Source organism: Nomascus leucogenys, chromosome 12 (genome assembly GCF_006542625.1).
Source record: "Nomascus leucogenys isolate Asia chromosome 12, Asia_NLE_v1, whole genome shotgun sequence".
Taxonomy (NCBI): domain Eukaryota; kingdom Metazoa; phylum Chordata; class Mammalia; order Primates; family Hylobatidae; genus Nomascus; species Nomascus leucogenys.
In genome coordinates this window covers 2586956-2612465 of record NC_044392.1, presented here as the reverse complement: position 1 = coordinate 2612465, position 25510 = coordinate 2586956, and the positions used below count along the sequence as shown (strand labels likewise).

Sequence of the window (25510 nt, the reverse complement as noted above, 5' to 3'; positions counted from 1 at the left end):
ACTTAGCGCCTAATTTTTCATCTGTCTCTGCACCAAGCTGGACTCCTCCGTGTCAATTTGGCTCAGCATTTTATCCTCGGCACTTAGCTCAGTGCTGGCAGAAAGCTGTCACTCAATAACAATGTGCTGAATGAATGAATGACCATGTGGATGAATGAATGAAGTTAACTTCTCTAAACCTTATCTGTAAACAAGGATATTTAAAATATCTGACAAATAAGGCAGGACAGGAATGAATCAGAAAGCGTGCCAGGTGTCCAAAACAAAGTTGTAGGGATCCTGGAGGTCCCTGCTGTGCCAGTTATTAACCCTGTAGTTGCTGGAAGCTGCTGAGATCTGAGGGATCCTGGGGGAAGAACTGGGAGTGTCAACGGAAGGTTGGAGTTGGGCACTTAAGGGGCTTGGAGCAGCAATCATTAGAAAAATATTTTGCTACTAACAAGCACTTGAGGCTGTACTGGTGCAAACCAGCTAAATGTCAGCCTTGTCTGGAAAATGGAGGAACTGATACGTAACTAATCAAAAGAGTTGCTGGAGGAGATAACATAAATCAGCTCCATGACATGCTAGGAGAGGCAGGCCTAAAACAAGGAAAACACCAGAAGCTTATGTAATAGTAGGATGGAAACAGCTGCACTTCACCTTCCTGCTCCCCGTCTTAGCCCCCAGCTGCAAGAGAGGTAGATACGTCCTAAGCACCAATTCCAGGTGTGTATGGGAAATCCAGCTCAATTTGGAAAGGGTATCAGTGTCTGAGGAATTGTGGGTATGAAGAAACAGAAGAGGCCCTGGGCATGACAGGCAGCAGAAGAGACTATGGCTCTCCAGAAGATTCTTCTTTGGCCAAGGAAAGTTAGAAATAAGAATCCCTTCCATGAAAGCCTGGCCAGGCACCCAACTAGTATTCAAGACCTCAGGCAGCCCTTTCCTCCTCTCTGTGCTTAAAGATCCCTGACCCCAAAAGCTTATTAAAGTAGCAACAGAGGCTCCAGAGCCGGGCTACGGCTTTTTGGTCTCAAGACTCCAGACCAGGATCCCTGAATTTACTTCTCCCTTGAGCAATCCCTGGGAAACAGGCATCTTGAGCATGGGAGGACTAGCTGTGGGGATAAAGCCTGACTTCCAAGCATAAAGTAAAAACAAGTTATGCCCCCTACATCAGACTTAAGCATAAAGAGGAAGTGCTATAAGGGCAATGGATGAGTCACAGAATCCAAGGCTGGAGATGGTGCTGGGCCCCAGGTTAGGGAAGCAATCTGGAATCTTAGTACCCTGAAAAACCCAAGCATTGACTTTTCTTTCTCACTGAAGACTGACTGGCTCTATTTTCTGGTATGCATGGTGGAAAATGTCCACAGCCAACAGCTCCTGCATTTATACCACCTCCTTTCCAGAGAGCAACCAGAGACAGGCAGAATGGTTTCAAGGGCCTGGAGATGGGATATGATTGGTTTAGTTTGGGTCAGGTGTCCACTTTGACCAATCATGTGTGGCCTGGGGCGAGGGTTGGAAGCACAGGTATATTTGACTGTTCTCCCAGCCTTCTAGAAACAAGAGGAGCAAGGCCATTTCTAGAACAGGGATTCAGGGAAGGCAGGAGACAGAAGGTCTTTTGCATGTGATTTGTCCAGTGCCACGTAACTAGAAAATGCAACACCAAGTCCAATAGATTCCTATGTTTTTTCCATTTTGCTCTATTTCAAGGTTATAAAATGAAGGTCATTGTGCCTAAGGGACACCAGAGGTGAAGCCCAGAGCCTCAGAATCCAATAAGGGTTTGGAGAGCTAAAGGCAATGAGTAAAACAGTGCTTCCCAATACTAGCTTCCCAGGTAGGCCATAAACTGGGGAGAGGCTGGACGTGGTGGATCACCCAGTAATCCCAGCACTTTGGGAGGCTGAGACAGGCAGGTGGCTTAAGCCCAGGAGTTCAAGACCAGTCTGGGCAATATGGTGAAACCCCATCTCTACTAAAAATACAAAACATGAGCCAGACATGATGGTGCGCACCTGTAGTCCCAGCTACTTAGGCGGCTGAGGCGGGAGGATCACCTAAGCGCGGAAAGTCGAGGCTGCAGCGAGCTGAGATTGCGTCACTGCACTCCGGCCTGGGTGACAGAGCAAGACTTTATCTCCAAAAATAAAATAAAACAAAAAACTAGGGAGAATTATGTGTATCTAGCCTGGGTTGGGTCCTGGCAGGTAGGAGTACTCAGTATTTAGTTCTAGAACAAATGAACAAGTGAATAAATGAGTGAAGGAAGGACTGTGCTGCTAAGTCACTTGTAGAGCCTGGTAAAAAAGAAAGAGAACAATAGTAAGCATTATTTATTGAGCACTTAGTATTCCAAAACTTTGCAGGTATTAAATCATTAATCTTTATATCAAACCAATGAGCTGAATATTATTATTCCCTTTTATAGATAAGATACTGAGGCACCGAAGCATTAAGAAATTCACTCAAGTTCACTGGGCTAGTGAGAAAAATATCAAAAACCTAAGCAGCCAGGCCTGAGTGTCCACACTCAGCCACTGTATCACTGCCTCTCAAGATGTGAGCAGCTCATCCCAGATTTAAGGAATCAGAATCTCTGGGGGTGGAACCTGAAAATCCGTATTTTAACAAATTTCACAGGTGATTCTGATGCACAGCCAGAATCAGACCTAAAACTGTGCATCTAAAAACTAGCAGTAAGCCTGGAGCCATATGGCGAGAATAAACAAGGTTGTTTCCAGGTTTTCAAAGTTTATCTGATTATGTGAACATAAGGTCTGCGGAATAATGTTGACTGATTATATCCCCCTTGTGAGGGGGAAACTCAAACCCAGATAAATTACAAAGAACCCTCTGGGGACCTTCAAACAGAAAGCCTGCTCAGAGGACCTGCTTATGAGCTGCTTTCCCAAGGGGCTGCGCAGCGGCTAGCAGGCCCCCATCCTTGGGAGAGTCAGGACTGACTGTACCTGCCCTAGTTCCTGGACTTTGATCTCCAGTCTGACCTCCTTCTCACCCCTGCTCTGATCTGACAACTCCTGCTGGGTTGACCCCATCTCTGACCCTGGCCTGCCCCAGTTTTCAGGCTCACTGCTACAGACTGATATCTCACATCATGACAGCTCGAGGCAGGACAATATTTGTATCAGCTAATATTGGAATCAAAATACCATCTCTTCTAATGATGTGGTGGTAAATGGAATATTCACGTCAAAACAACTGTGACTCTGAGAGTGGAATTCAGGTATCTTAAACCAACTCAGCACTGCCACTGAACATGGGATATAGAAACAGTAAGATATAAATAGCCCTTGGTACTAACTGGAGCAATGCTCTTTCATTCATTGAACAAATGGTTATTGAGGGCTGATTCCACCATGGTTTCTGTATTAGCACTGGGGACAAAAAAAGATGAACAAGATGTTGTCTCTGCCCCAGGGAGTTCCATTACGCCCAATTTTGCTGTTGCACCCAGAGATGATGTTTCGAAGATTAGGCAATTAATTAGACCAATGAGAAGAATGGTTACAGGATTGCACTTTTAGAGAGGGCGTGTTTCTAACTTTGTCCAAGGCTCCAAAGACCCTCAAATACTGGACCAACCTATGGAAGCTCGGGGAAGTTGGTAATGCGCCTCAGAACACAAACATTTTTCAAAAACTTAGATCTGTCTATGCACCAAAGGTTCAGGTCCAGGGGGATTGATAACCTTCCTAGTAGTCATCAAAAGGCTCAGGTCTGGACTTTGACATACCTTATTTGACATACCTTGTTTGACGTACCTTATTTGACGTACCTTATTTGACATACCTTATTTGACATACCTTGTTTGACGTACCTTATTTGACATACCTTCCTCTGTTCCTGGCTGTGTTCTGACTTGATGTGTGATCTTAGACAACTCACATCCACCCTCTGGGCCACAGTTTCTCCAGACCACATCTTTTCTCTCTGCCCACCTCCTCAAAGAATATTTGATAAATGTTTGTCGAGTGAATGAATGACTCCCCAGCGTCCCTTCCAGCACTGGTATTGTAAGTCTGTGAGCTAGAAACTTCTTTGGGAAAGAATGGAATTGGCCTAGAAGAAAAAGTTTGGCCCATTCTTTTTTTTTTTTTTTTTTTTTTTTTTTTTTGAGACGGAGTCTTGCCCTCTCACCCAGGCTGGAGTGCAGTGGCGCGATCTCGGCTCACTGCAAGCTCCGCCTCCCGGGTTCAGGCCATTCTCCTGCCTCAGCCTCTCCGAGTAGCTGGGACTACAGGCGCCTGCCACCACGCCCAGCTAATTTTTTGTATTTTTAGTAGAGATGGGGTTTCACTGTGGTCTCGATCTCCTGACCTCGTGATCTACCCGCCTCAGCCTCCCAAAGTGCTGGGATTACAAGCGTGAGCCACCGCGCCCGAGTTTGGCCCATTCTTGAGGAACCCTTGGTCACACTTCATTCTGTCCATGTGATCTGCCCCTCATGAACAACCTCCCCTTTCTCTTCATTCCCTCCCTTCATTTTCCATCTCCTCTCCACTCTACCCCAAACATATTGTTGTGGGTTATGTCCCCCAAAAGGATATGTTCAAGTCGTAGCCCCCAGTCCCTGTGAATGTGACCTATCCAGAAATAGGGTCTTTGCAAATGTAATCAAGTTAAGACAAAATCATACTGGATTGATGTGGGCCCTAATCCTATGACTGGTGTCCTTATAAGAAGAGGTAAATTTGGGTACAGATACACAGAGAGAACGCCATGTGGCAACAGAGGCAGAGATTGGAGTGACACATCCACAAACCAAGTGATGCCAAGGATTGCTGGCAGCCACCAGAAACTGGGAGAGCGGCATGGAACAGATTTTCCCCCTGATGCCCCAAGAAGGAACCAACCCTGATGACACCTTGATTTCAGACTTACAGCCTCCTAAACTGTAAGAGATTAAACTTGGGCTGTTTTAAGCCACCTGGTTTGTGATATTTTGTTAGGGCACCCCCAGCAAATACATCCATCCAAGGCCGTTATTTGGAAATTACCCTACTGATGCATATTAACGGAGCCCTAAAAAGCTCCAGGGGTCCTGACATCTCTCCAGTTGCACACTGAAGATGAGTCATCACTGTGTCTATTGTGGATCTCTGATACCAAGAAGCCTAACTCTCCCATGGGGAAAGGAGGGAGGCCTCCCACATTATTATTTATTAGAAAGAGGATGCTAGGGGGTGGGGAGGAGAGTCACCAGCTGCTTTTATTCCCACCAGGGACTGCTCAAGAAAAAACAGACTTTTATCACTGTAAAAGGATGTCATAGTCACTTATTTTCTCTCATTCAGTAAATGTGTATGGAGCACCTACTATGCCTGGTGCTGGTGGGTGACTGGAGAGAGTGTATATAGGGATGGGGGAAGGATGCTAAAGAAATGTAACACACATTCCCTGGGCCCTATGAGCCAAGCTGGAGTAGGAGGCCTGCATGTAGCATGGTGGGTTAATAGCAGGGACTTGGGAATCAGATAGTCCTGGCTTGGATCCTGGCTCGGCCAGTGACTCCCAGTGTGATCTTCTTGAACACGTTTCTTAATCTCTCAGAGGCTTAGGTTTATTTTGAGGATTAAATAAAATGATGTATATAGCACAAGGCCAGGCTAAGTGCTCCATAAATGTTAGTAATTCTCATTAATGTAGAGCAAAGATGTTTACCAGAAACAACTCCGGAAAAGAACAAGGTGCTTTTGATGAGGTATGACCTCTTTCCAGTTCAGGCCCTCATCACCTCTTGCCAGACACTATCTGATTGAATGCTCAGAACAACTCTGGGAGGAAATTAGTCTCATTTCACAGATAACGAAACTATGGCTCAGAGATGTAAAATAACTTGGCCAAGTTCACAGAGCAAGGAATGTGGCAGAGCCAGGCAGAAACCAAAGTTCCCAAGCACATGTCTTCCTACTCCTAGGCAACATTTATATGCCAGTTAGAAGGGGGTTGGAGGGCAGGCAGCACATCGGAGAGGGCCTAGGGAACTTCACTTAAGCTGCAGTGGCTGCTATAGAAAGTACGTTGCTTGTACTGGATTTATACATTTATTCTTGTTTAATTAGCAAATACATCTCTAACATATACTATGGGGTGTTCTAAGCAGTTTATGTTAGTAACTCATTTCATCCTAACAAGAGTCTATAAAATGGACACTGTTATTATTTCCATTTTACAGATGTGGAAATTGATATGCAGGGAGGTTAAGCAAGTTTCCTAACATCACACAGATAGTTGAGTAGTAGAAGCAGGATTCAAATCTGGATCTTTGATTCCAGAGAGAATGCTCTTAACCAGTGTTCTATTCTGTGGTATCTTTTTGTCGGGGGGTAATAGGTTGGCTGTTGGAGTGTGCGCATAGTGGGGAACTGGGGAGGATTCACACACACACACACACACACACACACACACACACACAACACACGCCACCCTTTAGTGCTATTGCTGCAATGAGACCATGAGTCATTTGACCCTCTAGGGTGAATGGCAGGATGGGGGCTGTTTAGCCCTGGGATTCTCTGAGTCAACAACTTCTCATCCCTGGCCCACTTCCTGAAAACTCTTTGCGCCTCAGCTTTGGAAACCTTTTGAGCACAAAAAGCTCATTTCCTGTGGTCAGGAAGGACGGGACGAGTTCCTGATGACAGCTCATCTCCCTCATTAAGGCGCTCATAAAAGTGTTTCAAGGAGCCTGACTTATGGCTCCACTGTTTGTCAAGATCCCCTTCCGCAAGGAGCAACTCTAGTAATTTGGTGCTAGGAGATGTGCAAGAGAAACCAGCTCCTTTGAGTGCAGGAATTATTTATGATCCCAAGAAGAGAGAATGTCATCTGGAGAGATAACAAGCCTTCAGCAGCACAGCAGGCTGTTTAGTATGCCACGAGGGATGGAAGGCAGCTTCAGAATTCCAAAGCTAGCTAGGAAGCCTTGAGAGATTGTGTAGATGTGGGTTGTCTGTTCCTAGGAAAGCTCCTGGGATGATAACAAAAATGACAATAGCTATCAATTATGGAGGGTTTATCCCTGGCCGGGGCCTATATATGAAATGTTTATATATATATATATGAAACCGAGCCTTTGGGAAGTTAAGTATATATGTATATACACACACAGTAAGTCATTAAATTATCACAACATTTCTATCCTATTTTACAAATGAGGAAATTGAGGCACAAAGAGTTTAAGTAACTTGCCCAAGGTCACACAGTCAATGAGTGGCCAAGTCAGGATTTTTAACCCCAGCAGGTTTGCTTCTATGTTTGTGCTCTTAAGCACCAGTCATGTTTTAGGAGGAAACTGGGTTTTAAAGCAGTCTAGGAAGGTGAAATGTACGTATATTCAAAATTAGCTTTGATAATCACTTTAAATGCCTATAAAGTTTAGTATATTTAGTTTGAGGCATAGAGCCCTGTCCAGTAATCCATAAATATATTAAAGTTAGAGAACCATGGCCAGATGTGGTAGCTCACACCTGTGAATCTCAGAGTTTTGGGAAGCCCAAGTAGGAGGATTGCTTGAGGCCAGAAGTTCAAGACAAGCCTGGGTAACATAACAATTAACCGAGTGTTGGGGTGCATGCCTGTAGTCACAGCTACTCCTCGGGAGGCTGAGGCAGGAGGATCACTTGAGCCCAGGAGTTCAATGTTATAGTGAGCTATGATCACACCACTGCACTCCAGCCTGGATGATAGAGCATAATTCTGTCTCTAAAAAATAAATAAATAAATAAATAAATAAATAAATAAATAAATAAATAATAAATAAATAAAATTAGAGAATCACTGAGCTAAACAAGTCTGCACGCAGATGTTTGTGTTTTTAAACTACTGTGCCTTTAGCTAAACTATCAAATCCCTAGGGTAAAAATGGAAAGATGGGCTGGACGCGGTGGCTTATGCCTGTAATCCCAGCACTTTGGGAGGCCAAGGCGGGTGGATCACCTGAGGTCAGGAGTTCGAGACCATCCTGGCCAACATGGCGAAACCCTGTCTCTACTAAAAGTACAAAAATTAGCCGGGTGTGGTGGCAGATGCCTGTAATCCCAGCTACTCAGGAGGCTGAGTCAGGAGAATAGCTTGAATCCAGCAGGCAGAGGTTGCAGTGAGCCAAGATCACACCATTGCATTCCAGTCTGGGTGACAAGAGCGAGATCAGACTCAAAAAAAAAACAAAAAACAAAAAAAACAAAGGAAAGACAGAGAATTCTACAGTGCCCCTACCTACCTGGTGACTCTATTCTCTTTTAATATATAGCCTCTGTGACCTTAACACATGTCACTTGTCACAAGGTATATTTGCTGTGGGATTAAGACATAACACCATCATATCTTGAGAGTAGACAAAATTCTATTAGAGAAGGGATTCTAAGCCCAATCCTAAATTAAATAAATCTGATACAATGAGACTAGCTTTTGGGGCCAGATAAACCTGGATTTGAACCCTAAATCTGCTATTTACTAGCAGTATAACGTTGGGCAATTTGCTTAACTTCCCAAAGTCTCGGTTTCTTAATCTATAGAATGGTCACAGTAATTCCACCATGTTGAGAAGACTGAATTTAAAAGTTTCTAAAGTAATAAGCTTCAGTGTAAATTACTGTAACTTAGCATTAGCTCTTAATAGCTGTTTGACCTAAATTACGTCACATGGCCTCGCTGAGCCTCATTTTCTCTCCTTTGTAATACGGGCATAACTGTTCTGCCTACTAATCTCAAAGGTCACTGTAAGGAAACAGTAAAGCGCTGTACAAATTATGTACAAGGATTTTCTCAACTGCTCAGCACACCTGGAATTGTGAGGAGGTGCTAGGAGACCCCGGCTGGATTAAAAAAACTCGCGATTGTCCCGGGTCTGAAGTCAAAATGATCTTAGATCTCCACTTTTGCCATTTAACGTTGTTGTATGATTTTGAGTGAATGATCTAACCTCTCTGAGCCTCCACTTTCCCTACCATATAGTGGGGTTAATAGGACAGACAGCACATTCTGCAGCAAACTGTTAAGGCACGTGGTAAGTGCTCAATAAATGTTGGCTGAATCTGAATCTCTCTGGCTGAGACAAATCTCTCCATCCGCGAGGTGGGAAAACTGCGCGTGGTCGCCATGTGGAGCTCAGGTACAGGAGATGCTCCCGGGGGCACCGGGCTCCGGCGCCTCCCCACTCCTCCGCCCACCCGCCCGTTGCCATGGCCACCGGTTCAGGCTGGGAGCAGCACTAAGGCGTGTTCCGCCCAATCCCCGCCCTTCCAGCGTGACCATTGGCTGGAGCTGCCACGTGACGCGCGCTGGTATGCTAATATATGGTAATGACGCCCACGCCCCTCCTCCGCGGGCCGCGTCCGAGTAGCCAGCGGGGTGCGCGGCGCCGAGCCGAGGGGGCGGGCTGAGGGGCGGCCCCCGGGAGAGAGCGGCCAGGTGGAGGAGGAGCGCGGAGGCGACCGCAGGTAACGGGCGGGCGCGTGCGCGCTGGGGCCAGCTCGCGGCTGACGGGCAGCGCGCGGGGGACACCGGCCGCCGCGCTGCCGGCTTAACCCTTTGGGCACCCAGCTGTCACGGTCCGGCCGGAGCGCTCGGCCGGGACGGGCCGCGCGGGGCGGGGCATTGCCATGGGCACGGACGGGCGGGCGGCGGGCGGCCTGACCCCTGGTCCGCGGCGTGGGGCCCCCGCTGGGAGCCCGCAGTCCCGGCCGGCGACCGGCAGATTGCGGCGCCCCCGGGCCGGGAACCCGCCGCGAGGAGGGCTGCGGAGAGCTCTGGGGCCGAGGCTTGCCGGGGAACTGCCAGGAAGCGGAACGGGAACGGGCCGAGGTCCCGTCACTGGCTCGCTTTCTCCCGGGACCGAGCCCCCTCCCGCGGAGAGGCCCGCGCCGCGGCAGCCCGTGGCCTTTCGCGGCCTGCGCCTGCTCCGCTCGTCCCGCAGAGTGCGGTGAGACCCGGGCGTCGGGCCTGACCAGGGCGCCCGCTCCCCAGCCGCGGCGTGACAGCCCAGCCGCCGGCACTTTCGGTCCAGAGTCAAGCGTGGCGTGGGGGGCACCAGCAGAGGGAACCGGGGGTTGCTGGAACTGGGAGGAGAGAACAGTCCCCTAAAGGAAAAGCGGGCCCCAAGGTTGGAGAAGGAGGGATGCCCTAGAAAGGCGCTGGTCCCTTGTTTTCTGTGCTGGGTGATGACCTGACACCCATGGGAAAAGGTCGCTGCTGGACACCTGGATCGGGTCTGTCATGCACAGAGGAAGCGGCTGTCCTACGTGAGTGTCTAACAAATTTCTTATAAGGCGAGGTTTAAATTCATCCTCCCCCCCTTCCCCCTCCTAAGTCTGCTACTGAAGTGGCTTCTTGTAATTAACCCCCTCCCCCAATTCACTAAGACTGGTGGCAGCTTTAGGCTGGCAGTGTAATTTAGCTTTCGCTACAATAGAAATGGTAGGAGGAGAGATGCGCCACTGATACTAAGCTTGCCCTGGGAGTTTCTTGGAAGTGTGGGGGAAAAAAATATTTCTATCACAAGTGGGGATGAAAAATCGGCGAATGCGCCCGTGATACCAATAGAGTTTCTTTTATGAGTCTAAAGTCGTTCCTTCTAAGTCAAGAGAAAACGCGGTTACAATTGAAAAGTACCAGAAACCAATCTGATTTTGCAAGTGAAGTGCAAATTGCACTTCCACGTTGCTCTTGATGTCTTTTATCACCCAACAACAAATACTTGGCATATGCCAGGCACTCTGCTATGTCTTGGGGATGCAAAGATGAATAAGATAATTAGTCCTTGTCCTCAAAGACGTGGTGGGAGAAACAAATGAAATTGCATAATAGGCGTGAATGCAAAGGGCTGTGGAAGCACAGAGGAGGGAACAATTAGCTGTCTGAGAGGACCAGGGAAGGCTTTCCAGAGAACATATTTAAGCAAGGTGTTGAAGGATGATTAGGAGTTTACCTTGCAGAGAAAATTGGACAGGACTGAAAAGGCAGCCAAAGCGGCGGAACAGCGAACGCAGCCACATAAAGAATATGTTATCTCTAGGGAATGGCTTTCTATTGTAACTATGGCTTTTTTTCCTTCCTCTGTAATGTAACTTTCTAAAAGTAGCCTAGAATTTCTCATTCCCAGCACAATTGTCCAGTGATATTTTTCTTACTGTTTTCTCCCCCATATTTTCCCCTCATCAGTTTTTCTGAGTCTCATTCCTGGTCTTTGTCACCCATATCTTTCCAAGTAAGAGTCCATCATGTGGAGGTGAAATAGGAGTAGTTTTCAATTGCTCCAAGGGAGAGGGCCTGAAAACTGGGTATAATGTTTGGCACTAGAGGCAGCATCTGAGGAGGGCAAATCTAAATCATACAAAAAGAGAATACATGGCCATAACTAGGGAAGCAATGCTAGATGTCAAATTTGTGAGACCTGGGGAAATAAGTAGTAAGATCAGAAGCTGGAAGGATCTGGATTAAGAGAGGATTAGAGTGTGAGATGGGTCAGGGCAAGTAGTCCAGGACTGAGACCATGAATCGTGCAAATGCAGCTGAGCCCACTGTTGCCTGGTACCAGCTGTGCATAACAGCAGTGGATCTGCCGGACTGGGCCAGGCCCTCCATAGGCTTTCCAGTGCCTCCCCCTTTCTGTTCACCCTCCCTCCTTATTATTATCCTCTTCTCTTCATCCCAGTTTCCACCCATGTCTCATATGTATTGGGCTTCTTTTAATGAGGTCTTAGCTACCAGAGCAGAGAAAATCCCATTCTGCTGTCTTAGCATCTATCTCTAGAACTATAAATAGTCCATTTAACCTCATTAGCCATCAACTAGCCAGCCTGTTTTTACTTCCTGATCATTTAGAAGCTGAGCAAGGTTGGGCCCAGAGTAGCAAAGTGGACCTCATCCCCAAAAATCTCCCAATATTTGAATCAGATAAAGGCCTTTTTGCTTTGCTTAGACCAAATTTATTTTTAGAATGGATTATGGTGAGTTTTTGGCAAATTTCCTGTTTTGAATTATATTACAGATCAAGTCATGTAAAGAAGGTGTCACTGGGGTGACATGCTTAATATGGTCTGCTAAGATTGATGATACCGTAAGTGCTGGAAAATCATGGGCGGTATTTAAGCAATCTTCTCAATCAGTGTATTTACTGAACACCTGCTTGTGTGCAAATACTATCCTGTATTTGTGATGTGGAGGAGACAGGAAAATGAGAGTTGTGGTGTCGTATGGGGGTTATTCTCAGCTAAACAAAGATTTGGATCCCAGTTCTACCAGGTACTTGCTACATGACTTTGACTTAAGTTTCTTCATCTGTAATAATGCCACCTACCCAATATAGTTGTGAGGACTAAATGAAATAAAAAATGTATAGCAGTCATTTAGTACCTTTTTGAGACGCTTAATGCGTGGTATTATAGGAGTTGAGAAAAGAAAAAAAATGGTGATAATTGAAGCCATATGATTAGCTGAGTTCACCGCTGGTAACAGCATAGAAATAGAATAGAGGATGAAGGGCGGAAGCTTGGAGATATATCCCACATTTAGGGAGGGAGGGAGAAGACATGGAGTCCGGATGGTAGAAAATAAGGAATATCAAAGAAGCAAGAGAACCATCTAATGTATTCATCCAGCAAATGCATCCTATTCACCACCATTTGTTGTGTACCTGACAGATGCCAAGGCCAGTTAGACATGCTATTAACCATGAGAGTGTAGTATCACAGAAGTCAAGTGAAGAAAAAGTTTTGAGCTGCAGAAATTGGTCAGCAGTATGAAATTGTGCAGAAAGAGTGGGAAACATTCATTATATTTAGTAAACAGAAGGTCATTGGTAACTTTTTGAAAATGATAGCTTCAGTAGAGTGGTGGGGGTGGCCATGGGGATATCAAAAACCACGTGAGAGAGAACTGTGGCATGAGATGCAGATAAGAAGTGGAGTCATGTGGATCACCTTTTGTATGTTTGGCAATGAAAGGTAGAAAAGAAATAGAAAAGTGATTAGCGAAGGCAGCACGGTCAAGCGGAAGATTAATTTTCCCTGTCTGCTTCATTATTTTAGTTGACCTAAAATATTATTCTTTTTCTTTCATATCCTTAATAGCAAGTCAGTAGTTCATTTCTTAAACTTACTGCTTTGGTAACTACCTGTATAGTTTCACTGAACAGTAATAGTACAGCTATCATTTATTGAGTGCTCACTATATGCTAGGCATTGTGCTAAGCTCTTTGTATACATTCTGTTCATTATCCCATTTAATTTTCCCAGCACCAGATTATAACCACACAACCTCTTGGCGACATGGAAAAACTAAGTAAATTGCCGGAGGTCGCGTAGCTAATGAGTGGCACAGATGGTGCTTGGATCCAGCTCAGACTCTAAAGCTTTCCTGAAGGATCATGCTATACTGTCTCCGAAGTGAGGGCCAGCTTTGTGGGTATGCAACTCCGAAGTCAGGGCCAGCTTTGTGGGTATGCAACCTGTGCAGTCTCCCAGGGCCTTGTGTTTAGAGAGGCCCCACGCTTGGTTTAATACTCTCTTGTTGCTGTCTTGAAATTCTTAATAATTTTTAACAAGGGGGTTCTACATTTTCATTTCGCACCAGGCCCCACAAATTAATGTACCCGGTTCTGCCTGAAGGTATCTGTACTACCTCCTAAAGGTAGGAAAGCATTTTGTGCTGTGGTCCTTGGTTTGGGTAGGTGGCCTAAGTCCTTGCTTGCTGTGTCGTGCTGCACAATCACATTTTCCTATGGTCCCCTCATTTTGGACTCTGTGAGTTTGCTGGTGTGAAGGGCAAAAGGAAATGCCCAGTCAATATGAAGAGAATAGAGAATAAAGAGGTAAGGAATTGCTTACTTAGACTGACTTCTGGAAACTCATCCACCATGTTTTGAGGGTATTACTGGAGAGAGTTATAGTCCTGATGCTATTGTTACTCCCAGTTTAAATACAACACAAGTTCATTTCTATTCCTTTTGTAGTCAGATATACCCATGTGTTCATGGGAAGATATGGAGACCATTTTTCAACCTACTGAAACAGAAATTGGAGTGGAACAGGTACACTATGACTTGTCTGCCCTCATCTGGTGCCTTTTTAACCAGGTCGGTGCCACCCTTTGACCCTCAAACCATGGACCCCCCCCCAGCAGCAGCTTTGAACCCCACTGGTTGCCACCATTATCTGGAATGCTTCTGTTCTGTCTTGCCTTTGTTGCCTACTCTGTTCCTTCATCTACCCACATGAATCATGAAAAACAGAAACTGCTATTTTCTCTCATTTTTAACTTTGGAAAAGAAATAGAAAAGTGATTAGCGAACTGACAACCAATTAGATTTTTCTGGGTTTCGTGGTTATGGTTCTCTCAGAAACAATTTTTACTCATCATCTTGCTCCTCTCACTTCTGGTCTCTCTGAGTAGTGATTTGACCAAGTCCTGACATCACTTGACACTTATCACTTGACCAAGTCCTACGTCAACCAACCTGGATTCCTTTGTGGGGGAAATCAGGCAAGACTGAGACTGTGTTGCCTCCTCCCATTACCTGTCTCATCCCCGTTCAGAGTGTTTGTTCTCATTTTCTATGCCCAACATGGACCAGGTAAGCCTAAGAATACGTGAGAAGAAAAATATGAAGAGATGTCCAATATAACCAGCAGTATACATCATGAAACACAGTTTACGTGGCTGGGTTGGGTCTTCTCCGTAGTCTCCTAGTTATGCTGTGGCATGGTCTCCATAAGGCACTGTAGTAGTTATCCATTGCTGTATAACAAATTACCCCAACATTTACCAGCTTAAAACAAAATTTTCTTTTTTTTTTTTTTTTTTTTTTTTTGAGACGGAGTCTCGCTCTGTCGCCCAGGCTGGAGTGCAGTGGCGGGATCTCGGCTCACTGCAAGCTCTGCCTCCCGGGTTCACGCCATTCTCCTGCCTCAGCCTCTCCGAGTAGCTGGGACTACAGGCGCCCGCCACCATGCCCGGCTAATTTTTTGTATTTTTTTTAGTAGAGACAGGGTTTCACCGTGGTCTCGATCTCCTGACCTCGTGATCCACCCGCCTCGGCCTCCCAAAGTGCTGGGATTACAAGCGTGGGCCACCGCGCCCGGCTTAAAACAAAATTTTCTACTTATCTTTTAAGACTCAATTCAAGCATTACCTCTCAGAAGGCATTTCCCAGCTTGCTTTTTAAGAATTAGTAATCTTCCTCTTTGATATTTCTTCATACTTTAGCATCTCATTATAGCATTTACCACATTGTTATAATTGCTAGGGACCGTGTCTTTTTCATACCCTTAACTTCAGTTCCTAAAACTGTTTCTTGAACATCACCGATGCTCAGTAAATGGTTGTTAAAAGAACTGAAGAATAACTCATACCTTTATCAGCTTTGACTTTATTCTTTATAAAACGTAGGTATATTGCAAAGTGTCTAGCCTTGTTTCCTGTGATACGCTCATATATCATTGTTGTTGAAGGTTAAATGTAAAGAAACTGTTGTATATGTCCAAGACTGCTTAACTTGCCAACTTATCTACTCCAGTGAAGACTTCTTGAACTTATCTTTATCTATAGGTCTCTGGGCCATTCCTAGTCTGAAACCAATTCTGGCCCTTATAGGAAATTATAGAGTGAGCACCCCTAGTCCAAAGATACTTGGTTCAATAATAAAGTCAACATTTGTTTACTATTCAGATATTTGACTCTTAAATTTTACGAGGGTACATCTGTGTCTGGCTTATTCACTGCCCTTTTCCCGACACCATGCCCTAGTAGATAGATGCACAGCAAATACTTAGTGAATGAATTAATGAAACTCAATTCTTGATAACTCATGTCCCATTCCTATTATCCAGGTCCTGACCTCAGATCACCCAGAATCTTAGGCCTGATTCATCTTTTCATGTGACCCAGACTTTTTGTTTTGGTCCTTGACTTTTATCTTCCAGGGCCTTATTATAGCTGGATGAGAATCTGACCCCTTGCTTACTCAGAACTAAAGTATCTCTTTGTTTCTTGATCGTCCTAACTAATAATATAGGCCAGACGCCCTTAGAAAAATATTGTTTTTTGTACCTGAAGGCAGAAACATACAGAATACATATTAAATGTATTTAAAAATATTTAAACTGAAGATAATTACATTCAAATTTCTAAAGAAAGTAAACAGGCCCTTTAAGAAACAAGTTTTGGGCAGAGACCAGCATCTAAAATTTTGTGAGTCTGTTAGAATGATTAACTTGTAAGCTTCAGCAAATCAATGCAAATTAATTTTTATACTCACCAGTGAATCAAAGGAGGGGAGGGAATTGAGTGAGTGTGTAAATATGGTTGCCAGGGAAACTTTTCCTGACAGAAGAGAGAACCTCGCAGGAATTTATGCAGGCCCACAGAAGCAATGTAACCTGATCTTTCTCTGTTCTCTTTCTGATGGGGGAAGAAAAGATGTAGAAACCATGGGTACAGATAAAGGTGGCTTTAGACTTTTCAAGAATCTTGAGGAGTAAGTTCTCCAGGACAAATGATGACTATTATAAGGCACCCATTCCTTCTAAGGAACCATCTGGAAATGAATCTATCTGTAAAATAGTATTAATGAATCAATCTCTATAATAGTATTAATTTACTCAACAAATATTCAGCACTTTTTTTTTTTTTTTTTTTTTGAGACAGAGTCTTGTTCTGTCGACCAGGCTGGAGTGCAATGGTGCGATCTCGGCTCACTGCAACCTCCGCCTCCCGGGTTCAAGCGATTCTCCTGCCTCAGCCTCCCGAGTAGCTGGGACTACAGGTGCGCGCCACCACGCCCGGCTAATTTTTGTATTTTTAGTAGAGATGGGGTTTCACCACGTTGGCCAGGCTGGCGTTGAACTCCTGACCTCGTGACCCGCCCTCCTCGGCCTCCCAAAGTGCTGGGATTACAGGCGTCAGCCACTGTGCCTGGCCTTATTCAGCACTTTCTAAATAAAAAATATATATTTCCATTGTCCAGAAGGAAATATAAGCAGTTGATAATTTGAAAGTACTGCATTACAACTAGTTCTTTAAGTTTTGCCCCAAATTAATTTTTTTAGTATAGGGTAATGTGAACTTAATTAAATATCTAATGCTGTTTCTAGAAATAAAATTCTGCTTCTGTACAAAAAGCTTAACAGGAGTGTATCTTGTGTTATTTCTATTCTTTGGTTGCTGCTCCTGAGGAAAACCTAATTCATTGGTCCATAAAGCCATACCCCAAAGTAGATGTCCATTTAGTGACAGTGTCATCTTAATTTTAGATACAGTACCAGTGAAGGACACATCTGTCTCCTTGATGGCTACAATCATGAGATCCTTCTTATTTTAACTGTACGGGACAGATGGTTTCAGGTCTTAAAATCTTGGCTGTAAAATTCATTTGGATTGAAATATGGAACACTGTCCCATATCTGAAGCCTACCATTCAGTGTCTCCATTCCTTCTCTTCCCACTTTTATTTTGTTTTCAGTTACAAATAAGGCTTGCATTTGTTTCAAAAAATATATAATTTTTAAGCCCTTTAATACTTTAATGTGCTAGAGTTATGTTCCAAGCACAGTATCTTCCACTGGCCTGCAGAGAGGCAGTTGGAGGTAAGAGTTCACTGCAGGGACACTAAAGCCATAATGCTGGGGTTCCAGCCTTGCCTCTGCCACTTGTGAGCTGTGAACTTCTCAGCCTCCTTCCATCTGTACTCTCTCTGCTCCAGTCTTTTTGGGTATAGTGGGGGAGAATGAGAATCACAGTCCCTACCTCGAAGAATTATAGAATTAAACAGGTTAATACATGTGAGGTACATAATAAGAATTGTGTAGGTTTTACTTTTCATTATTTCCTGGGGCCTCCTAGATAGAGTTTGAATATTTGAAGGAACAGAAAGTTGAGATGTATAAAGGTATAATAACTTGCCTAAAGTATACAGTAAATTTAGGCTCAGACTATTCTCATTGTTAAGTTAGCAAGGAAGTTTTCCATTCCACTTAGTAAGAGAGAGAGAAAATGAGAATTAGAATAAGAGGGCAGAACTTGGCTCTTAGGGCATTTTGAAATAGAGGTTACTTCACATAAGATGGTGACACTAAAGCACGTGAAAATGAAATTGCTTTCTCAAAGGCAGAGTATTAGAAATGGTTTAGAATAATATAAGTAGGGAATGTGATACTAGGTCAGCCCCATCGTATAACCAGCCCACAATTTGGTTTCTGATCATGATAACAGAGCTCAATTGGAAGGGCGTATTGCAGCTGCTAGCCATGACAAAATCTTCTGATTGCAGGGATGGGCTTGCCCATCCCTAACTGTCTTTTAGTATCCTGCTGTCTTTGTTTACCTGAGTATTTAAGCTTTATTTCTATTTTTGGCCTCTACAATCTTATTTATATATTCAACAAACATTTAATAAGCTTCTATACCTCACTGTAGCAGCTGGGGATGCAAAGATGAGGAGAACCCAGGCCTGGTACTACAGAGGCTTCTAAAGAAAGAAAGACATGGAAACATTAATTATGGTACTGTACTTAGTACCATAATAGAAGTATGGTCCCTGCTTAGAAATGTTAGGAAAAGTTTTCTGGAGAAAGTGACATTTGAAGGGTAAGAGGGAGCTTCTCAGCCAGAGAGGAAGCAGTGTCTGCAAAGGTGGGGGTGTATTTGCTTGAGAGAGCACATATGGGGGGACCTCCAAACAACCTTCCAAGACCACAGCAGAACATTTGAGGAGGGTCGTCGCAGAAACAAGGCTGAAAAGTAGGCTGGCATCAAATCACAAAAGGCTTGGTTTACCAGGCTACGGAATTTGGACTTTACAGTGGAGGCCATAGGGAGCTGTTAAAGCCCTTAGGAGTAACGTGATCAGATCTGCCTTTTAGGAAGAACACATCAGCAGTGTGAAGGGTGGTTTGGACAGGAGTGAGACCAGAGACGGAATCATGCAGTTAGCAAAGAACCTTTAATGAGCCTTTTCGTCTACTGCCAGTATGTTTCGTTTTGAATATATATGTTTGTTCATTCAACCCCAGTTTGTTAATGGCATGTGAGATACTGGACTCGCTGCTGGAAATACTGAGGAACCACACACCACCCATATCTTGGAGTTGCTTGCAGTGTTTTATTTGTCCTAAACACAAACTTTCTTGAGTTTTTAGCTTCTCTTGTCTATCCTCTACTTCATCTCAGTCCTGGGACTGGGGTTCTGGTATGTTGAAATGAGCTCATTTGGGTTTATCTTGTCTGTACTCCTCATGACATAACCCATAACTCCTTCCTTTCAGCCTTCGTATTTCCAGAATGCAAAGTTCTAGTCATTCAATAAGTTCCTGTAGAGAATGCGTCTATTACATCCTTTTACTTAGACTTCTGCTATTTAAATTCTTATTTTTTTTCTTATTTCCCCCAACCTCAAGTACTGTATGTCTCAGTCACACACTTTGCCCTACTTCCTGTCCTTTACTAGCTTACAAAGTCCCATCTTTATTCCTCTTTTCCTGTTTCCCCAAGGATATGCATACCAGAATTGCAGACTACATTATTTTATTTGCTTTCGTCATGTGGGTGCCTTTCCTCCCTGAGATGACAGTCCCCAGAGGAATAGCTCCTGACAGTAAAGAAACTGAAGATAAGACAATATTTCTCCTGAAATAGAAGAGAAGATGGCGTTGTATTAGAGTCGGTAGTGTTTATTAAATAATAATAGTTGGAATTACAACCTATTGAGTGCTCGTATATGATAATTGTCATGCTAGAGCATTATGTGAATTCTTATTTAATCCTCACAGCTACTCTGAGGTAAGTACTCATGTTATTTCCACTTTACAGATGAAGAAACAGGCTCAAAGAGGTGAAAATAGTCTGGGCACGGTGGCTTACACCTGTAATCACAGCCCTTTGGGAGGCCGAGGCAGGAGGATCACTTGAGCTCAAGAGTTTGAGACTAATCTGGGCAACATGGCAAGACTTTGTCTCTACAAAAAAATGTAAAAATAAGCCAGGTGTGGTAGCATGCACCTGTGGTCTCAGCTACTCAGGAGGCTGAGGTGGGAGGATTGCTTGAGCCCAAGAGGTCAAGGTTGCAGTGAGCTATGATCATGCCATCACACTCCAGCCTGGGTGACAAAAAGGAAAGAAAAAAGAAAAAAAAGAGGTGAAATAACTTGTCCAAGTTCAAATCATGAATACATTAGCCAGATTTTGAACTGAGGACTGACTCTGGAACTAAAGTTCGTCATTACTGTGTAATGTAGGGTGAACATGCAGGCTTTGAGTTCCAGTACCTGTGGTCATTAAGAGTGAGCTGATTTTTTTCAATCTTCCTTTAGTTATAACTGCCATCACCAAATCTAGTTTCTCTTTATCTTCTTGATTCGTACTAGTGATCTTAGTAAGCTGTTTTATTTGAATCACAAGAAGGTCCAGGCATGTTTCCCTCCCCCAAAGTTTGTGATCAGTGTCATAATTGTATAGATTTGAGTTTGTATGTTAGCACTATTGTGGTGTTATAGTTCATTGTAGATACTATGCTTACAGTTTTGGGACCTATCTCTAGGTGAATGGATTGTGCCTTGAAAGATGGTTGCATAACAGGTTTGTTGTAGAGAGAGCTAAATATCCTTTAAAAATAAATGTTGTTTATGTAATAATTTCCACACCACATCAGCCTTCCCTAGTGATAAGTAGTAGGCTGAATAATGACCACCCAAATATATTAGCTCCTTATCCCCAGAACTTGTAATATTACCTTATAAGGAAAAGGAGTATTTGCAAATGTGATTAAATTAAGGACCTTGACATGGAGGGGTTATATCTGGGTGGGCCCTAAATACAATCACAAGTGTCCTTATAAGAGAGAGGCAGAGGGAGACACAGACAAGGTGGAGACAATGGACATGGAGGTTATATCTGGGTGGGCCCTAAATACAGTCACAAGTGTCCTTAGAGAGGCAGAGGGAGACACAGACAAGGTGGAGACAATGTAAACACAGAGGCAAAGATTGGATAGATTCTTCCCTAGAACCTCCAGAGGGAGAGCGCAGCCTGCTGACCCCTTGATTTCCACCCAGTGAAGCTAATGTTGAACTTCAGGCCTCCAGAACTGTGAGAGAATAAGTTTCTGTTGTTTTAAGCCACTAAGTTTGTCGTTGTTTTTATGGCAGCAACAGGGGACTAAACAATGAGGGTAGTCACTTATCATACTGTTTAGCTCATTTTGAGAGAAAATATTATGACTTAATAAAGAAAACAACCAACTAATATAACACGTATAATAATAATTTCAGCAAACATGTATGTAGTCTTTACTATGTGCCACGCACTGGTGTAAGCATTTGAAATGTATTTACTCATTTATTCTTCATAACAACTCCCATAATGGGGGTTCCGTTTTAAATGGAAAGTGCACAGAGAAGTTTGGTAACTTGGCCAAAGTGATGCAGTTAGTAAATAGTGGGGCCAGGACCTGAACCAAGGCAGACAATTTGATTTCAAAAGGCCATGCTATTAAACACTATGCTATACAGGGCTTTACACTGGGCAAGCATTCCACAAAGGACAGTGTGACAGTGTCTAAAGTCTTTTCAATCTTATAGCCTCTTCTCCATGTTTTCTGCTGTGTTCACTGTTTTTAATCCTTTTCCATTAGGTAACCTTTATCTTTAATATTTTTTCTCTTCTAAATATCCTTGTGTAGTTTTGGTGTCAGGGTAATTCTGGCCTCATGAAATGAGTAGGTAGGGTTTCTTTTTCTGTTTTCTAGAAGAGTTTATATAGTGTTGGCATTATTCCTTTTTTTTAATATTTAATGGAATTCACCAATAAAGCCATCTGTGCCTGGAATTATCTTTGTGAATAGATTTTAAACCAAGAATTCAGGTACTTTAATAGCTATAGGGCTATTCAGGTTATCTATTTCTTCTTGAGTGAGCTCTGATAGTTTGTGTCTTTTGAAGAATTTGTCCATTTCACCTAAGTTGTTTAAGTTATTGGTATAAAGTAGTTCATAATATTGCTTCATTATCCTTTTGATGTCTGTAAGATTTCTTTCATTCCTATCAGTGGTGATTTGTGTCCTCTTTCTCTCTCTCACTCTCTTTCTCTCTCTTGCACTTGCTCCTTTTTCTGATCAATCTGGCTAGAGGTTTATCAATTGTATTGATCTTTTCAAAGAGCCAGCTTTTCATTTCATCGATTTTTCTCTATAGTTTTTCTGTGTTCTATCTCATTGTTTTCTACTCTTTACTATTTCCTTCCTTTTGTTTGCTTTGCATTTTATTTTCTCTTCTTTCTCTAACAAAATAGAAGCTGAGGTTAATGATTTGAGATCTGACTTCTTTTCTAACACTAGTGTTTCAATGCTATAAAATTTCCTTTAAGTACTACTTTAGCTATATCCTACAGATTTTGACATGTAATGTTTTTGTTTTCACTAGGTTTAAAATATTTTCTAATTTTCCTAAGGATTTCTTCCTTGACCCATGAGTTATTTTGAAGTGCATTGTTTGGTTTTCAAATATTAGGGATTTTCCTAATGGCTTTCTGTTATTGCTTTCAAGTATAATTCTGTTATGCTTAGAGAATATGCTTTATATGATTTCAGTTTTCTTAAATTTATTGAGACTTATTTTATGGCCCAGAATGTGTATTCTGTTGTCATTAGGTGGAATGTTCTGTATATCTAAATTAGGTTTGTAATGTTAAGTCTTTTATATCTGTATTAATTTTTACATCTACTTGTGTCATTAATTAGTAGGAGAGGAGTACTGAAGTCTCCAACTATAATGGCAAACTTGTGTTTCCCTCCTTTTAGTGCTGTCAGTTCTTACTTTATGTGTTTTGAAACTCTGTTATGAGGTACATACACATTTAGGATTGTATATTCTCTTGATGAACTGCCCCTTTATCATTATAAGATTATCTTCTTTTTTCTGGCAATATTCCTTCTTCTGCAGTCTATTTTGTCTGATATTGATATAATCACTGCAGCTTTCTTATGTTTATTGTTTGCATGGTGTATCTTTTCCACCATTTTATTTTTAGCCTATATATGTCTTTATTTTTAAATTATGTTTCTGTAGAAAGCATATCTTTGGTTTTTAATCCAATATGAAAATTTCTGCTTTTTAATTGGGATGTTTAAACAATTTACATTTATTATAATTATTGGGATAGCTGGCCTTGAATTGACATTCTTGCTGTTTGTTTTCTATTTGTCCTATCTGTTCTTTGTTCCTTTTTTTCTCTTTTTTTGGCCTCATTTTGGATTATTTGAGTTTCTTAATCTTGACCCCATATTGTCCTCGTTATTGCATTATTGCTTATGTGTCTTTGTTTTATCTTTTCTTAATACTTGTCCTCCTGTTTATAACATACGTCTTTAACTTATCCCTGTCTATCTCCAAATAATATATATCACTTTACATATAGTAGAAGAACATTAAAACTATATACTTCCATTTTTCCCTTCTGGTCCTTTGAGTTACTGTCATGTATTTTATTTAACATATTTTATTATTACTTTAGTCAATTATCTTTTAAAGATATTTAAAAATGAGGAAACATGACCTTTATATTTACTCACCTATTTACTGTTTCAGATGTCCTTTTTATTCCTTTGTGTTTCTGTTATCAATTTCTTTAGACTAAATAACTTTCTTTAATATTTTTGATAGTGCAGTTATACTGGAATTAATTATTTCAGTGTTTATCTGTCTGAAAAGTTCTATTTTACCTTTGAGAGATATTTTTACAAGGTAAAGAATTCTAGGTTAATAGTTTCTTCCAGGACTTTAAAGATGTCTATCCGTTACCTACTGGCTTGCATAGTTTATGAGAAGAAATCTGCTGTAATTTTTTTTTTTTTTTTTTTTGAGACAGAATCTCGCTCTGTTGCCCAGGCTGGAGTGCAGTGGCGCGATCTCAGCTCACTGCAACCTCTGCCTCCTGGGTTCATGCCATTCTCCTGCCTCAGCCTCCCGAGTAGCTGGGACTACAGGTGCCCACCACCATGCCTGGCTAATTTTTTTTTTTTTTTGTATTTTTAGTAGAGACGGGGTTTCACCATGTTAGCCAGGATGGTCTCGATCTCCTGACCTCGTGATCCACCCGCCTCAACCTCCCAGAGTGCTGGGATTACAGGCGTGAGCCACCGCTCCTGGCCAGAAATCTGCTGTAATTCTTATCTATGTTGCTGTAATGTCTTTTTTCTCTGGTTACTTTTAAGGTTTTCTTTTTATCACTTCAGCAGTTTTATTATGATGTTCCTTGGTGTCACTTTCTGTATATTATGCTCGGATTTATGGATTTCATCAAATTTGGAAAGCTTTTAGCTATAGTTTCTTCAAATATTTTTTTATGTTCCCTTCCTCCCCACATCTCTTTTCCTTCTGGAGCTCCAATTTCATGAATATTAGATTGCTTGATATTGTCCCACAGGTCACTGATGCTCTGTTCATTTGTATTCAGTCTCCTGTGTCTCTGTGCCTCATTTTGGATAATTTCTAATTCTGTGTCTTCAAGTTCACTGATCTTTACTTCTGAAGTTTACAATCTGTTGTTAATCTCATCCAGTCTATTTTTGGTTTCAGATGTTGTATTCTTAGTCTCTGAAAGTTTAATTTATGTCTTTTTTACACTTTCCCTTTCTCTTGTCCTCATGTTCATGTTTTCCTCCACTTCTTGAACATGTGGAACGTATTTAGTAAAAGTATTTTAATATACTTGTTTGCTAGTTCTTTCATCCATATCATTTCTGAGTACGTTTTTACTTATTTATTTTTTCTTCTGGCTAAAAGTCTGATCTTCCCATTTCTTTGCATGCCTGGTAATTTTTTATGGGGGACTAGGTATTGTTAATTTTATATTCTTGATTATTAAATTTCATTATATTTCTTTAATTAGTGTTGGCTTTTATTTTGGATGCAGTTATGTTACCTAGGATTACTTTGATCCTTTCAAACATTACTTCTAAGCTTTATTATGGTGGGTCCAGAGCAGCCGTTGGTCTAGAACCAATTTAGCCCTCACTACTTTGGCAATATTCTTCTGGGGATTGTATCTAATTCCTTGTCTATTACAAGGTCTTTCTACTCGGACAGATATGAACACAAACTATTTACAGCCCTGTAAGAACTCTGGGAATGGTTCTGCCTGCTCCCTTCCAGTAGTCTTGAGTAGTTTCCTCTCATGCATGTGCAGACCAGTACTTAGTCAAAGACTCTAGGCAGGCCTGTCGGTAGAACTCCAGAGTGTTCCGTCTATCTCCAGTTCTCTGTCCCGCAAATTCTAGTCACTTTTTCCTCCTGGATGTCTAATCTCAGTCACTTCGACTCAGTGAGATCCATTCCCCCTCCCTGTACTGCATCCAGGAACTGTCTGTAGGCAGTAAACTGGTACACTTGTAGGGCTCACTTTGTTTGTGTCCCTTCTCTTAGCTATCACAGGCCTGTGTTGCCTGTCAGCCAATGTCTGAAAACCATTTCTTTCTATATTTAGTCCAATTTTTTTAGTTGCTTAAGGC

General features: G+C 42.5%; 1 protein-coding gene across 4 annotated transcripts in view; it reads left to right on the top strand.

The window, feature by feature from the left end:
* Positions 1 to 25510, top strand: part of PHC2 (polyhomeotic homolog 2) — a 154976-nt gene that overhangs the window by 34010 nt on the left and 95456 nt on the right. The window contains exon 1 of one of the 4 annotated variants that reach the window (XM_030823381.1): positions 9388 to 9455. The exons of 2 other annotated variants lie outside the window; for them this stretch is intronic. The gene's annotated coding sequence lies outside the window, so the exon portion shown is untranslated. Of the gene's footprint in view, positions 1 to 9387; positions 9456 to 9826; positions 10257 to 25510 lie in introns of those variants that run through there. One more of the 4 variants, XM_030823380.1, reaches the window with a different exon arrangement.